Source organism: Hyla sarda, chromosome 3 (genome assembly GCF_029499605.1).
Source record: "Hyla sarda isolate aHylSar1 chromosome 3, aHylSar1.hap1, whole genome shotgun sequence".
Taxonomy (NCBI): Eukaryota; Metazoa; Chordata; class Amphibia; order Anura; family Hylidae; genus Hyla; species Hyla sarda.
Window position 1 is genome coordinate 421,221,954 of NC_079191.1, and position 16,283 is coordinate 421,238,236.

The 16,283-nt window shown below is 48.7% G+C and overlaps 2 long non-coding RNA genes across 3 annotated transcripts; both read left to right on the forward strand.

The window, feature by feature from the left end:
- Positions 1 to 5,935: 5,935 nt before the first annotated feature.
- Positions 5,936 to 8,745, forward strand: LOC130360868 (uncharacterized). Its single transcript, XR_008890845.1, has 3 exons — positions 5,936 to 5,950; positions 8,137 to 8,330; positions 8,432 to 8,745. It is a non-coding gene; the product is annotated as an uncharacterized LOC130360868 (long non-coding RNA).
- Positions 8,746 to 11,463: 2,718 nt separating this feature from the next.
- On the forward strand, positions 11,464 to 14,476 carry LOC130360869 (uncharacterized). 2 transcript variants are annotated; one of them, XR_008890847.1, is made up of 3 exons: positions 11,464 to 11,478; positions 13,869 to 14,062; positions 14,164 to 14,476. It is a non-coding gene; the product is annotated as an uncharacterized LOC130360869 (long non-coding RNA). The 2 variants fall into 2 exon arrangements; XR_008890846.1 differs by lacking the exon at positions 11,464 to 11,478 and adding an exon at positions 13,670 to 13,684.
- Positions 14,477 to 16,283: the final 1,807 nt, after the last annotated feature.

Below are 16,283 nucleotides of genomic sequence, written 5' to 3' on the forward strand. Positions count from 1 at the left end.
GGGAGAAAGACGCCGTGAGCGCTCCGGGGAGGAGCGGGGACCCGGAGCGCTAGACGTAACAGTACCCCCCCCCTTAGGTCTCCCCTTTTTTTTGTCCGGTGACTGCCTCCCCTGGGATGAGGACACCGGGAAGGAATGGATGGTTTCCTCAATGGCAGGCAGTACAGCAGGAGTAGGAATGGGGAGGGAGGGCAGAGGGTGAAGCTTGGCACGGGGCAGGGAGACACAAGGACGGGAGCCATGAGGGGACACAGAGGCTTGCCTGAAGGGACTGGGAGGGGGGGAGAGGCATTTTCTGTGGCAGGCAGAGTCCCTAACGACCTTAGGGGGACCGGATACAGGAGGAACCACAGGGTCACGGCAGGGAGTATTGGGAACCGGTTTAAGGCAGTCCTTGGAACAAGAGGGACCCCAACTCTTGATCTCCCCAGTGGACCAGTCCAGGGTTGGGGAATGGTGTAGAAGCCAGGGTAGTCCAAGGAGAATTTCGGAAGTGCAATTGGGAAGGACCAAAAATTCAATTCTCTCGTGATGAGGTCCGATGCACATTAGGAGGGGCTCCGTGCGGTAACGCACGGTGCAATCCAACCTGGCTCCGTTGACCGCGGAAATGTGGAGTGGCTTGACAAGACGGGTCACCGGAATGCGGAATTTATTCACCAAGGACTCCCGAATAAAATTCCCAGAAGCACCAGAGTCCAGGCAGGCCACGGCTGAGAGGGAAGAGCTGGCTGAAGTAGAAATCCGTACAGGCACCGTGAGACGTGGAGAAGCCGACTTAGCATCAAGAGACGCCACACCCACGAGAGCTGGGTGCGAGCGTGCGTTTCCCAGACGTGGAGGACGGATAGGGCAATCCACCAAAAAATGTTCGGTACTGGCACAGTACAGACAAAGATTCTCTTCCTTACGGCGATTCCTCTCTTCCAGGGTCAGGTGAGACCGATCCACTTGCATGGCTTCCTCGGCGGGAGGCCTAGGCGCAGATTGCAGTGGAGACTGTGGGAGAGGTGTCCAGAGATCTAAGTCTTTTTCCTGGCGGAGCTCTTGATGTCTCTCAGAAAAACGCATGTCAATGCGCGTGGCTAGATGAATGAGTTCATGCAGGTTAGCAGGAGTTTCTCGTGCGGCCAGAACATCTTTAATGTTGCTGGATAGGCCTTTTTTAAAGGTCGCGCAGAGGGCCTCATTATTCCAGGAAAGTTCAGAAGCAAGAGTACGGAATTGTATGGCGTACTCGCCAACGGAAGAATTACCCTGGACCAGGTTCAGCAGGGCAGTCTCAGCAGAAGAGGCTCGGGCAGGTTCCTCAAAGACACTTCGAATTTCCGAGAAGAAGGAGTGTACAGAGGCAGTGACGGGGTCATTGCGGTCCCAGAGCGGTGTGGCCCATGACAGAGCTTTTCCAGACAGAAGGCTGACTACGAAAGCCACCTTAGACCTTTCAGTAGGAAACTGGTCCGACATCATCTCCATGTGCAGGGAACATTGCGAAAGGAAGCCACGGCAAAACTTAGAGTCCCCATTAAATTTGTCCGGCAAGGACAGGCGGAGGCTAGGAGTGGCCACTCGCTGCGGAAGGGGTGCAGGAGCTGGCGGAGGAGATGATTGCTGCTGAAGTTGCGACTGAAGTTGCTGCACAATGGTGAATACTTCCGACAGCTGGTGGGTTAGATGGGCGATCTGTCGGGATTGCTGGGCGACCACCGTGGTGATATCAGAGATATAAGGCAGAGGGACGTCAGCGGGATCCATGGCCGGATCTACTGTCACGATGCCGGCTGGCAGGTAGTGGATCCTCTGTGCCAGAGAGGGATTGGCGAGGACCGCGCTAGTGGACCGGTTCTAAGTCACTACTGGTTTTCACCAGAGCCCGCCGCAAAGCGGGATGGTCTTGCTGCGGCGGTAGTGACCAGGTCGTATCCACTAGCAACGGGTCACCTCTCTGGCTGCTGACGATAGGCGAGGTACAAGGGAGTAGACAGAAGCAAGGTCGGACGTAGCAGAAGGTCGGGGGCAGGCGGCAAGGTTCGTAGTCAGGGTGGATAGCAGAAGTTCTGGTACACAGGCTTTAGACACACAATACGCTTTCACTAGGCACAAGGGCAACAAGATCCGGCAAGGGAGTGCATGGGAGGAGGTCAGATATAGTCAGGGACCAGGTGGAAGCCAATTAACTAATTGGGCCAGGCACCAATCATTGGTGCACTGGCCCTTTAAGTCTCAGGGAGCTGGCGCGCGCGCGCCCTAGAGAGCGGAGCCGCGCGCGCCAGCACATGACAGCAGGGGACGGGAACGGGTAAGTGACCTGGGATGCGATTCGCGAGCGGGCGCGTCCCGCTGTGCGAATCGCATCCCCAACGGCCATGACAGTGCAGCGCTCCCGGTCAGCGGGACCGACCGGGGAGCTGCAGGGAGAAAGACGCCGTGAGCGCTCCGGGGAGGAGCGGGGACCCGGAGCGCTAGGCGTAACAGTAATAAGGTTCTGCTGGGAGTTGTAGTTTCACACATCATAACTGCATAGCTGTGAATACAGGTGACGTCTTCTCTATAGTCTTTCTTTATATAATTCAGCTGGTACATACCACCAGGTCCAGCTAAATCTTCTCTCTGCAGAAGTTGACGCCCAGACGGCTCCTCACTATGTCAGCGCATTCTGATCCTCTATATGAAAACAATAATTATTATAACCATACCAGACAGTATGCCCATGAATATAATACTAACACGCAGTGCATCCTCTAAATATAATACTGCCACACACTGCACTCTCTGAATATAATACTGCCACACACTGCACTCTCTGAATATAATACTGCCACACACTGCACTCTCTGAATATAATACTGCCACACACTGCACTCTCTGAATATAATACTGCCACACTGCGCTCTCCGAATATAACACTGCCACACACTATACCCTCTGAACATAATACTACCACACACTGCACTCTCTGAATATAATACTACCACACACTGTACCCTCTGAACATAATACTACCACACACTGCACTCTCTGAATATAACACTGCCACACACTATACCCTCTGAACATAATACTACCACATACTGCGCTCTCCGAATGTAACACTGCCACACACTGTACCCTCTGAACATAATACTACCACACACTGCACTCTCTGAATATAACACTGCCACACACTATACCCTCTGAACATAATACTATCACATACTGTGCTCTCCGAATGTAACACTGCCACACACTGTACCCTCTGAATATAATACTACCACACACTGCACTCTCTGAATATAATACTGCCACACACTGCACATTCTGAATATAATACTGCCACACACTGCGCTCTCTGAATATAAAACTGCCACACACTGTGCTCCCTGAACATAATACTGCCACACACTGTGCTCTCTGAATATAACACTGCCACACACTGTGCCCTCTGAATATAACACTGCCACACACTGTGCTCCCTGAACATAATACTGCCACACACTGCGCTCTCTGAATATAACACTGCCACACACTGCGCTCTCTGAATATAATACTGCCACACACTGTGCTCTCCTGAATATAGTACTGCCACACACTGTGCTCTCCTGAATATAGTACTGCCACACACTGTGCTCTCCTGAATATAGTACTGCCACACACTGGGCCCTGCGATTATAATACTTCCACACACTGCGCCTTTTGTATATTACCTTGTTTTTCGGTGCAGATTTTATGATGCCACTGTGCCCCAGAATTAATGGTGCCACTGTGCCCCAGAATTGATGATGCCAATGTGCCCCCTGAATAAATTATGCCGCTGTGCCCTCAGAATTAATGATGCCGCTGTGCCCCCAGAATAAATGATGCCGCTGTCCCCCCAGAATAAATGATGCCGCTGTCCCCCCAGAATAAATCATGCTGCTGTCCCCCCAGAATAAATGATGCCGCTGTCCCCCCAGAATAAATGATGCCGCTGTCCCCCCAGAATAAATCATGCTGCTGTCCCCCCAGAATAAATGATGCCGCTGTCCCCCCAGAATAAATCATGCTGCTGTCCCCCCAGAATAAATGATGCTGCTGTCCCCCCAGAATAAATGATGCCGTTGTGCCCCCAGAATTAATGATTCCACTGTGCCCCAGAATTAATGATGCCACTGTGCCCCAGAATTAATGATGCCACTGTGCCCCAGAATTAATTATACCACTGTTCCCCCAGAATTAATTATACCACTGTTCCCCCAGAATTAATTATACCACTGTGCCCCAGAATTAATGATTCCACTGTGCCCCAGAATTAATGATGCCACTGTGCCCCAGAATTAATTATACCACTGTGCCCCCAGAATTAATTATACCACTGTGCCCCCAGAATTAATTATACCACTGTTCCCCCAGAATTAATTATACCACTGTTCCCCCAGAATTAATTATACCACTGTGCCCCCAGAATTAATTATACCACTGTGCCCCCAGAATTAATTATACCACTGTGCCCCCAGAATTAATTATACCACTGTTCCCCCAGAATTAATTTAGCCACTGTGCCCTGGTATATTATGCTGGATGATGGGGGTGCTCCTGCCAGGAAGATATTGCTGCCGATGGATGATGAGGGTGCTACTGTGATAGGGGTGGGGTGTTACTGGTGGATGATGGGGGTGCTACTGCCAGGAAGGGAGTGCTGCCGATGGATGATGAGGGTGTTACTGCCACCCTGGTAGTAGCCCACCCATCATCCATCAGCAGCACCATCCTCCTGGCAGCAGCACCACCATCATCCACCAGCAACCCCCCCCCCCCCCCCCCCCACAGTAGCACCCCTCATTATCCGTTAGCTGATGCATCATGGGGTGGTTGATGGGGGTCCTCCTGGCAGTAGCACCCCCATCATCCACCAGCAGGATCTGCTGATGGGGGTGCTACTCCTGGGGAGGGGGGTGTTGCTGGTGGATGATGAGGGTGCCATGGGGGATTGGTAGCAAAGCGAACGCGGCTACACGAGGACGTGGACGGGGGGATGGGGAGGGTAGGGCGGTGATGGCAGACCCAGCTATGTGAGAGTTCCGGGGGCGGGAGTGTTTGGTGGATGTTGGTATCTGGCGAATGGAGCTATCTGAGGAGCTGAGGGGGGGCATCATGGTGTCACCCCATCAGCCTGGTGTCACCTGGTACGGCCTGCACCCCAGCTGCTATGCTACAGCATACACCCGCCGCTGCACCCCGAACATCATACATTTCATACATTAAAAAAAATTTAAAAAACACCCACTCCATCACCCCATCCCACCTCACTCCATCACCCCCCCCTCATTCCACTCCATCACACCCATCTCCATCACCCCCCCCCCACCCCACTCCATTAACCCCGTCCCCCATGCATCACCCCCGTCCCCCACTCCATCACCCCTACACTCCACTCCATCACTCCCCCCCCTTTCACCAACCCACCTCACTCCACTACATCATCACTCCCCCCTGCAGAGTGGGGGTTTAGCTCAGCACAAGCCCCCCAGTACCTAGAGCCCCCCCCCCCAGTACCTAGAGCCCCCCAAAAAACCTAGAGCCCGAGCCCCTTAGGAGCAGCTTACCAGGGCCTGTTGCTTGCTGACTTGCTTTCTATGCACGTCGGCGTCCAGAAAACTCTGCCCACCTCCCGCTGACGTACCGTCACAGGGCACTACAAGCACATGATGGGTGAAAGCTGAGGACCGGGGGTGAGTGGAGAAGCGCCGCCCGACAGATGAGGAACTGGGGGGGGGGGGGGGGATCGGGATCGGGGGTGCCAGTTATCCCCTATCCATAGGGATCGCAGGGATCCCGCCGTTGGGGACCCCGGCGTTTGTTTAGAGTGTCGGGTGCAGTGCCGGAGGCTCGTGATGTCATGGCCACGCCCCCTCAATGCAAGTCTATGCAAGTCGGGGGACCGGTGGCAGTTACCTGCAGGGACCAGGGACCGGCGTCTGAAAGGAGGCGGCAGGTGAGTGGATCCAGCGTCGCTGTAAAGTGATCTTCATTGCTGCTTCTAGGAGTTTCAAAACTACAACTCCCAGCATGCCCAGGCAACCTTTGGCTGTGCAGTGGTCTCCAAACTGTGTCCTTCAAGATGTTGCCGAACTACAACTCCCAGCATGCCTGGGCACACTGGGCATGCTTGGAGTTATAGTTTTGCAACATCTGGAGGGCTACAGTTTGGAGACCACTACACAGTGGTCTCCAAACTGTTCTTCTCCACTTGTTGCATAACTGCAACTCCCAACATTCTCTTCGGCTGTTTGGTCATGCTGGGAGTCGTAGTTTTGCAACAACTGGAGGCACACTGGTTTGAAACATTGTCTGTTTCCTAACTCAGTGTTTCCCAACCCGTGTGCCTCCTGCTGTTGCAAAACTATAACTCTCAGCATGCACTGACAGACTATGAATGCTGGGAGCTGTAGTTTTGCCCCCCCCCCCCCCCCGCCACGTGAATGTACAGGGCACATTCACATGGGCAGGGGTTTACAGCAAGTTTCCCGCTTCAAGTTTGAGATGTGGAAAATTTTTCCCTGCAGCGGGAAACTCCCTGTAAACCCCCGCCCATGTGAATGTACCCTAAAAACACAACACTTCACTACACTAACTCTAAATAAAGAGTAAAACACTAATATAAACTACACCCTTACACTGAGCCCCCCCCCGCCAATAAAAATAAAAAAAACGCCTTGTACGTCAAAAACGGAGCCTCCAGCTGTTGCAAAATAACTACTCCCAGTATTGTCGGACAACCATTGACTGTCCAGGCATGTTGGAAGTTTTGCAACAGCTGGAGGCACCCTGATGTACAGTATTTTTGGTGGAGGAGGCAAGTGTAACGCTTGCACCCGGGAACACCCCTATGAAAATCATTAATTTAGGCCTCAAATGCGCATGGAGCTCTCTCACTTTGGAGCCCTGTAATATTTCAAGGCAACAGTTTAAGGCCACATATGGGGTATTTCTGTACTCAAGGGAAATTGGGCTACACATTTTTGGTGGCTTTTTCTCCTTTTTACCACATATGAAAAAGTAAAATTGGGTTATACACCAGCATGTTAGTGTAAAACAATTACATTTTTACACTAACATGCTGGTGTTGCCCCATACTTTTCATTTTTATAAGACGTAAAAGGAAAAAAAGACCCCCAAAATTTGTAACACAATTTCTCACAAGTACAGAAATACCCCATATGTGGGTGTAAAATGCTCTGCGGGCGCACAACAAGGCTCAGGAGTGAGAGCGCACCATGTACATTTGAGGCCTAAATTGGTGATTTGCACAGGGGTGGCTGCTGGTTACAGCGGTTCTGACATTAACGCAAAATAAATAAATACCCACGTGTGACCCCATTTCAGAAACTACACCCCTCACGGAATGTAACAAGGAGTGCATTGAGCATTTACACCCCACAGGTGACTGACAGAAAAGTGTAATTTTTCATTTGCACAGCCCACTGTTGCAAAGATCTGTCAAATTCCAGTGGGGTGTAAATGCTTACTGCACCCCTTGTTATGTTCTGTGAGGGGTGTAGTTACCGAAATGGGGTCACATGTGGGGGGGGTCCACTGTTCATGCACCATGGAGGCTTTGTAAACGCACATGGCCCCAGACTTCTATTCCAACCAAACACTCTCCCAAAATTCTATTGTCGCTCCTTCCCTTCTGAGCCCTGTAGCGCACCCACAGAGCACTTTACTGTCAGTACATGCTGGAAATTGTAGTTTTGCATCAGCTGGACAGCCACAGGGGATCACTGATGCACTATGTCATTCTTGGCCCTTGCTGACTGATCTTGAACTGGTATCAGGAGCCACAACCATTTAAAATCAATGAGCAGCGATGGCTGCTGGGACGTCTGACTAGTGACGTTCTTCTCCTCCACACCGCAACGTCAGGGGCTTCACTCGTCTGACGTCCCAGCAGCCATCGATGCTCATTGAGCCTCCCGGAGCCGCACTGTTCTGTGTAAGAAACCTATGGGCCCAGGCTGTTGGGGCAACCAAATGATATTACAAATACTGAGCGTCTGGTTAGGTGAAATAAATATATAACGCACCCATGAGGAGTAACGTCATTTTAATAAAAATTGCCAAAAAATCCCTTAGATAACAGTCAGGCAGAATATGATAAAAAGCTTTTTTGGATTTCAGCCAATCAGAGAGCAGCACTACTCAAATAGAACTCCCAGGAGGAGCAGCGTGTCACACATGTGATGTCATAACTACTTTGCCACCAGAGAGCAGCACTGAGCAGAAATAACACGGCTCCTGCTCATTGTTCATCAGTCAGGGGCCGATGCTGGACACTGTACCAGGGAATGGAGACTCATACACGACTGTGACTGGTAAGTGTCATATTGTTGTGTCCCAAAGGTCTTTAGTGCAGTTCCATGTGCATTTCTATAATAAACATGTAGATAATCCATCTTTTGTTTTCCTATCTTAGATGCACTATTTCCAGACGTGGAGTCGCATTTCTAGACGTACAGCAAAAAGTTGGATGAAGGCATAGCCCCTGGAATCACGCACATACACAGACACTTTGCCCAAATTCTAGAGGTAACCTCCTTTAGTATGCCCAGAGGAAGGGCAGTACAGTAGCCATGGATTCCCTACAGGTTTCCTCCCCTCTGGAGGTTTTTCCTGTCCTGAGTATTAGTTACTGTTCGCTCTTAGTGAGTGATGGAGGTTACATAAAATCCCTACACAAACATTGTAATAAATAATAAATAAAGTTCCCCTTTTTTTAAACCAATCTTTGACTTGTTCGATTCATTTATTTTATTTCTGTATGTGAAAAATCAGGTTAGCAAAATGTGGATGACATGAGTTTTTTTTTTTATGTGTCCAAAGCTTCTCTCCTGCGCGATCTGCACAATACGGTGCGGAGAGAGGCAGCTGATGCTGGGTGGGACAGTTGCCGTGGCAACCATACGATACCCAGCAAGTTCCGTGCACGATCCTTTTTCTGATGAACGGGACTCATGCAGGGAACTTGCTAGAGGTCATACTTATGGGTACGTGCACTGGCCCTTAACCCCTTAAGGACGCAGGACGTAAATGTACGTCCTGGTGAGGTGGTACTTAACGCACCAGGAGGTACATTTACGTCCTAAGCATAACCGCGGGCATCGGAGCGATGCCCGTGTCATGCGCGGCTGATCCCTGCTGCTGATCGCAGCCAGGGACCCGCCGGCAATGGCCGACGCCCGCTATCTCGCGGGCGTCCGCCATTAACCCCTCAGGTGCCGGGATCAATACAGATCTCGGCATCTGCGGCAGTGCGCGATTTGAATGAATGATCGGATCGCCCGCAGCGCTGCTGCGGGGATTCGATCATTCATAACGCCGCACGGAGGTCCCCTCTCCTTCCTCCGTGCGGCTCCCGGCGTCTCCTGCTCTGGTCTGTGATCAAGCAGACCAGAGCAGAAGATCACCGAAAACACTGATCTGTTCTATGTCCTATACATAGAACAGATCAGTATTAGCAATCATGATATTGCTATGAATAGTCCCCTATGGGGACTATTCAAGTGTAAAAAAAAATTTAAAAAAATGTAAAAGTAAAAGTAAAAAAAAAGTGAAAAATCCCCTCCCCCAATAAAAAAGTAAAACGTCCGTTTTTTCCCATTTTACCCCCAAAAAGTGTAAAAATTTTTTTTAGAGACATATTTGGTATGCGTAAATGTCCGAACTATTAAAATAAAATGTTAATGATCCCGTACGGTTAACGGCGTGAAAGAAAAAAAAAAAAAGTCCCAAATTCCTACTTTTTTAATACATTTTATTAAAAAAAAATTATAAAAAATGTATTAAAAGTTTTTTATATGCAAATGTGGTATCAAAAAAAAGTACAGATCATGGCGCAAAAAATTAGCCCCCATACCGCCGCTTATACGGAAAAATAAAAAAGTTATAGGTCATCAAAATAAAGGGATTATAAACGTACTAATTTGGTTAAAAAGTTTGTGATTTTTTTTTAAGCGCAACAATAATATAAAAGTACGTAATAATGGGTATCATTTTAATCGTATTGACCCTCAGAATAAAGAAAACATGTCATTTTTACCATAAATTGTACGGCGTGAAAACGAAACCTTCCAAAATTAGCAAAATTGCGTTTTTCGTTTTAATTTCCCCACAAAAATAGTGTTTTTTGGTTGCGCCATACAGTTTATGATATAATGAGTTATGTCATTACAAAGGACAACTGGTCGCTCAAAAAACAAGCCCTCATACTAGTCTGTGGATGAAAATATAAAAGAGTTATGATTTTTAGAAGGCGAGGAGGAAAAAATGAAAACGTAAAAATTAAATTGTCTGAGTCCTTAAGGCCAAAATGGGCTGAGTCCTTAAGGGGTTAAAGAGGTACTTCGCCCCTAGACATCTAAAGGATAGGGGATAAGATGTCTGATTGCTGGGGTCCCGCCGCTGGGGACCTTAGAGATCCTCAAGCAGCACCTGGCATTCTAAACAGTAAGTTTAGAACGCTGGGTTCCCATGGCAGGGGTTGTGACGTTACACCACCTCCCATAGACATGAATGGATGTTGCATGAGATCATGACCCGCGCCACAAGAACCTAGCTTTCTAAACATATTGGTTAGAACGCCGGGTGCTGCACAGAGATCGTAAGGGTCCGATCGGCGGGACCTCAGTGATCAGACATCGGCTGTCTAGGGTTGGAGTAACCCTTTAAGGAATTATGAAGAGATTGTAGGCATGCCTTACATGCAGGTAGAAAAAGAGCAGCTGGGAGAAATGGCAGGATGCAAAGCAAAGTTTGTCTGGAACAGATTTTGGGTGTGTTCTGGCCGAATAAAGGGGAACTATGGCAAAAATTATCTTTTCCCCTATCCATGGGATAGGGGATAAGCAGCTAATAACGGGGGGGGGGGGGGGGGGTCTGACCGCTGGGGCGGTGTAATATGACGATGGTCAAGAACCAAAAGACATTGGAGGAAATTTATCAAAACCTGAGGAGAGGAAAAGTTGACCAGTTGCCCATAGCAACCAATCACATCACTTCTTTCAATTTTAACAAGGCCTTTGCAAAATGAAAGTAGCGATCTGATTGGTTGCTATGGGCAACTGGTCAACTTTTCCTCTGCCCAGGTTTTGATAAATCTCCCCCCATTGCACTTTTGCTGTCCCCTGTGTTCAGCCATGTATTGTTTAGATTGGATAAACATATTGAAGTGTTTACTGCACTCCACACTCTAGACTTCTTTCTTATTCTTTAGGGGCGCTTTCTTCTGGTGTATAGTATTGTGTCTTAAAGGGGTACTCTGCACCTAGACATCTTATCCCCTATCCATAGGGATCGCAGGGATCCCGCCGTTGGGGACCCCGGCGTTTGTTTAGAGCGTCGGGTGCAGTGCCGGAGGCTCGTGATGTCATGGCCACGCCCCCTCAATGCAAGTCTATGCAAGTCGGGGGACCGGTGGCAGTTACCTGCAGGGACCAGGGATCGGCGTCTGAAAGGAGGCGGCAGGTGAGTGGATCCAGCGTCGCTGTAAAGTGATCTTCATTGCTGCTTCTAGGAGTTTCAAAACTACAACTCCCAGCATGCCCAGGCAACCTTTGGCTGTGCAGTGGTCTCCAAACTGTGTCCTTCAAGATGTTGCCGAACTACAACTCCCAGCATGCCTGGGCACACTGGGCATGCTTGGAGTTATAGTTTTGCAACATCTGGAGGGCTACAGTTTGGAGACCACTAAACAGTGGTCTCCAAACTGTTCTTCTCCAGTTGTTGCATAACTGCAACTCCCAACATTCCCTTCGGCTGTTTGGTCATGCTGGGAGTCGTAGTTTTGCAACAACTGGAGGCACACTGGTTTGAAACATTGTCTGTTTCCTAACTCAGTGTTTCAGAACCCGTGTGCCTCCTGCTGTTGCAAAACTATAACTCCCAGCATGCACTGACAGACCATGAATGCTGGGAGTTGTAGTTTTGCAACAGCTGGAGGCACATGGGTTGGAAACACTGAGTTAGGAAACAGACAGTGATGCGGGAACACTGCGGTAGTCTGTTACCTAACTCAGTGTTTCCCAATGCCAACCAGTGTGCCTCCAGCTGCTGCATAACTACAACTCCCAGCATGCATGTTCAGTCAGTGCATGCTGGGAGTTGTAGTTTTGCCCCCCCGCCACGTGAATGTACAGGGCACATTCACATGGGCAGGGGTTTACAGCAAGTTTCCCGCTTCAAGTTTGAGGTGTGGAAAATTTTCCGCTGCAGCGGGAAACTCCCTGTAAACCCCCACCCATGTGAATGTACCCTAAAAACACAACACTTCACTACACTAACTCTAAATAAAGAGTAAAACACTAATATACACTACACCCTTACACTGTGCCCCCCCCTGCAATAAAAAAAAAAAAACGCCTTGTACGTCAAAAACGGAGCCTCCAGCTGTTGCAAAATAACTACTCCCAGTATTGCTGGACAACCATTGACTGTCCAGGCATGTTGGAAGTTTTGCAACAGCTGGAGGCACCCTGATGTACAGTATTTTTGGTGGAGGAGGCAAGTGTAACGCTTGCACCCGGGAACACCCCTCTGAAAATCCTTAATTTAGGCCTCAAATGTGCATGGAACTCTCTCACTTTGGAGCCCTGTAATATTTCAAGGCAACAGTTTAAGGCCACATATGGGGTATTTCTGTACTCAAGGGAAATTGGGCTACAAATTTTTGGTGGCTTTTTCTCCTTTTTACCACATATGAAAAAGTAAAATTGGGTTATACACCAGCATGTTAGTGTAAAACAATTACATTTTTACACTAACATGCTGGTGTTGCCCCATTCTTTTCATTTTCATAAGACGTAAAAGGAAAAAAAGACCCCCAAAATTTGTAACATAATTTCTCCCAAGTACGGAAATACCCCATATGTGGGTGTAAAATGCTCTGCGGGTGCACAACAAGGCTCAGGAGTGAGAGCGCACCATGTACATTTGAGGCCTAAATTGGTGATTTGCACAGGGGTGGCTGCTGGTTACAGCGGTTCTGACATAAACGCAAAATAAATAAATACCCACGTGTGACCCCATTTCAGAAACTACACCCCTCACGGAATGTAACAAGGAGTGCATTGAGCATTTACACCCCACAGGTGACTGACAGATTTTTGGAACAGTGGTCCGTGAAAATGAAAAGTGTAATTTTTCATTTTCACAGCCCACTGTTACAAAGATCTGTGAAATGCCAGTGGGTGTAAATGCTTACTGCACCCCTTGTTATGTTCTGTGAGGGGTGTAGTTTCCGAAATGGGGTCACATGTGGGGGGGGGGGGTCCACTGTTCATGCACCATGGAGGCTTTGTAAAGGCACATGGCCCCAGACTTCTATTCCAACCAAACACTCTCCCAAAATTCTATTGTCGCTCCTTCCCTTCTGAGCCCTGTAGCGCACCCACAGAGCACTTTACTGTCAGTACATGCTGGAAATTGTAGTTTTGCAACAGCTGGACAGCCACAGGGGATCACTGATGCACTATGTCAATCTTGGCCCTTGCTGACTGATCTTGGACTGGTATCAGGAGCCACAACCATTTAAAATCAATGAGCAGCGATGGCTGCTGGGACGTCTGACTAGTGACGTTCTTCTGCTCCACACCGCAACGTCAGGGGCTTCACTCGTCTGACGTCCCAGCAGCCATCGATGCTCATTGAGCCTCCCGGAGCCGCACCGATCTGTGTAAGAAACCTATGGGCCCAGGCTGTTGGGGCCACCAAATGATATTACAAATACTGAGTGTCTGGTTAGGTGAAACAAATATATAACGCACCCATGAGGAGTAACGTCATTTTAATAAAAATTGCCAAAAAACCCTTAGATAACAGTCAGGCAGAATATGATAAAATGCTTTTTTGGATTTCAGCCAATCAGAGAGCAGCACTACTCAAATAGAACTCCCAGGAGGAGCAGCGTGTCACACATGTGATGTCATAACTACTTTGCCACCAGAGAGCAGCACTGAGCAGAAATAACACGGCTCCTGCTCATTGTTCATCAGTCAGGGGCCGATGCTGGACACTGTACCAGGGAATGGAGACTCATACACGACTGTGACTGGTAAGTGTCATATTGTTGTGTCCCAAAGGTCTTTAGTGCAGTTCCATGTGCATTTCTATAATAAACATGTAGATAATCCATCTTTTGTTTTCCTATCTTAGATGCACTATTTCCAGACGTGGAGTCGCATTTCTAGACGTACAGCAAAAAGTTGGATGAAGGCATAGCCCCTGGAATCACGCACATACACAGACACTTTGCCCAAATTCTAGAGGTAACCTCCTTTAGTATGCCCAGAGGAAGGGCAGTACAGTAGCCATGGATTCCCTACAGGTTTCCTCCCCTCTGGAGGTTTTTCCTGTCCTGAGTATTAGTTACTGTACGCTCTTAGTGAGTGATGGAGGTTACATAAAATCCCTACACAAACATTTTAATAAATAATAAATAAAGTTCCCCCTGTTTTAAACCATTCTTTGACTTGTTCGATTCATTTATTTTATTTCTGTGTGCGAAAAATCAGGTTAGCAAAATGTTGAGGACATGAGGTTTTTTATGTGTCCAAAGCTTCTCTCCTGCGCAATCTGCACAATGTGGTGCGGAGAGAGGCAGCTGATGCTGGGTGGTACATTTGCCGAGGCAACCATACGATACCCAGCAAGTTCCGTGCACGATCCTTTTTCTGATGAACGGGACTCATGCCAGGAACTTGCTAGAGGTCATACCTATGGGTACGTGCACTGGCCCTTAAAGTGGTACTTCGCCCCTAGACATCATATCCTCTATCTAAAGGATAGCGGATAAGATGTCTGATTGCTGGGCTCCCGCCGCTAGGGACCTTAGAGATCCTCAAGCAGCACCTGGCATTCTAAACAGTATGTTTAGAACGCTGGGTTCCCATGGCAGGGGTTGTGACGTTACACCACCTCCCATAGACATGAATGGATGTTGCATGAGATCATGACCCGCGCCACAAGAACCTAGCTTTCTAAACATATTGGTTAGAACGCCGGGTGCTGCACAGAGATCGTAAGGGTCCGATCGGCGGGACCTCAGTGATCAGACATCGGCTGCCTAGGGTTGGAGTAACCCTTTAAGGAATTAGGAAGAGAGTGTAGGCATGCCTTACATGCAGGTAGAAAAAGAGCAGCTGGGAGAAATGGCAGGATGCAAAGCAAAGTTTGTCTGGAACTGATTTTGGGTGTGTTCTGGCCGAATAAAGGGGAACTATGGCAAAAATGATCTTATCCCCTATCCATGGGATAGAGCATAAGCAGCTGATAACGGGGGGGGGGGGGGGGGTGTCTGACCGCTGGGGCGGTGTAATATGACGATGGTCAAGAACCAAAAGACATTGGAGGAAATTTATCAAAACCTGAGGAGAGGAAAAGTTGACCAGTTGCCCATAGCAACCAATCACATCACTTCTTTCAATTTTAACAAGGCCTTTGCAAAATGAAAGTAGCAATCTGATTGGTTGCTATGGGCAACTGGTCAACTTTTCCTCTGCCCAGGTTTTGATAAATCTCCCCCCATTGCACTTTTGCTGTCCCCTGTGTTCAGCCATGTATTGTTTAGATTGGATAAACATATTGAAGTGTTTACTGCACTCCACACTCTAGACTTCTTTCTTATTCTTTAGGGGCGCTTTCTTCTGGTGTATAGTATTGTGTCTTAAAGGGGTACTCTGCACCTAGACATCTTATCCCCTATCCATAGGGATCGCAGGGATCCTGCCGTTGGGGACCCCGGCGTTTGTTTAGAGCGTCGGGTGCAGTGACGGAGGCTCGTGATGTCATGGCCACGCCCCCTCAATGCAAGTCTATGCAAGTCGGGGAACCGGTGGCAGTTACCTGCAGGGACCAGGGATCGGCGTCTGAAAGGAGGCGGCAGGTGAGTGGATCCAGCGTCGCTGTAAAGTGATCTTCATTGCTGCTTCTAGGAGTTTCAAAACTACAACTCCCAGCATGCCCAGGCAACCTTTGGCTGTGCAGTGGTCTCCAAACTGTGTCCTTCAAGATGTTGCCGAACTACAACTCCCAGCATGCCTGGGCACACTGGGCATGCTTGGAGTTATAGTTTTGCAACATCTGGAGGGCTACAGTTTGGAGACCACTAAACAGTGGTCTCCAAACTGTTCTTCTCCACTTGTTGCATAACTGCAACTCCCAACATTCCCTTCGGCTGTTTGGTCATGCTGGGAGTCGTAGTTTTGCAACAACTGGAGGCACACTGGTTTGAAACATTGTCTGTTTCCTAACTCAGTGTTTCCCAACCCGTGTTC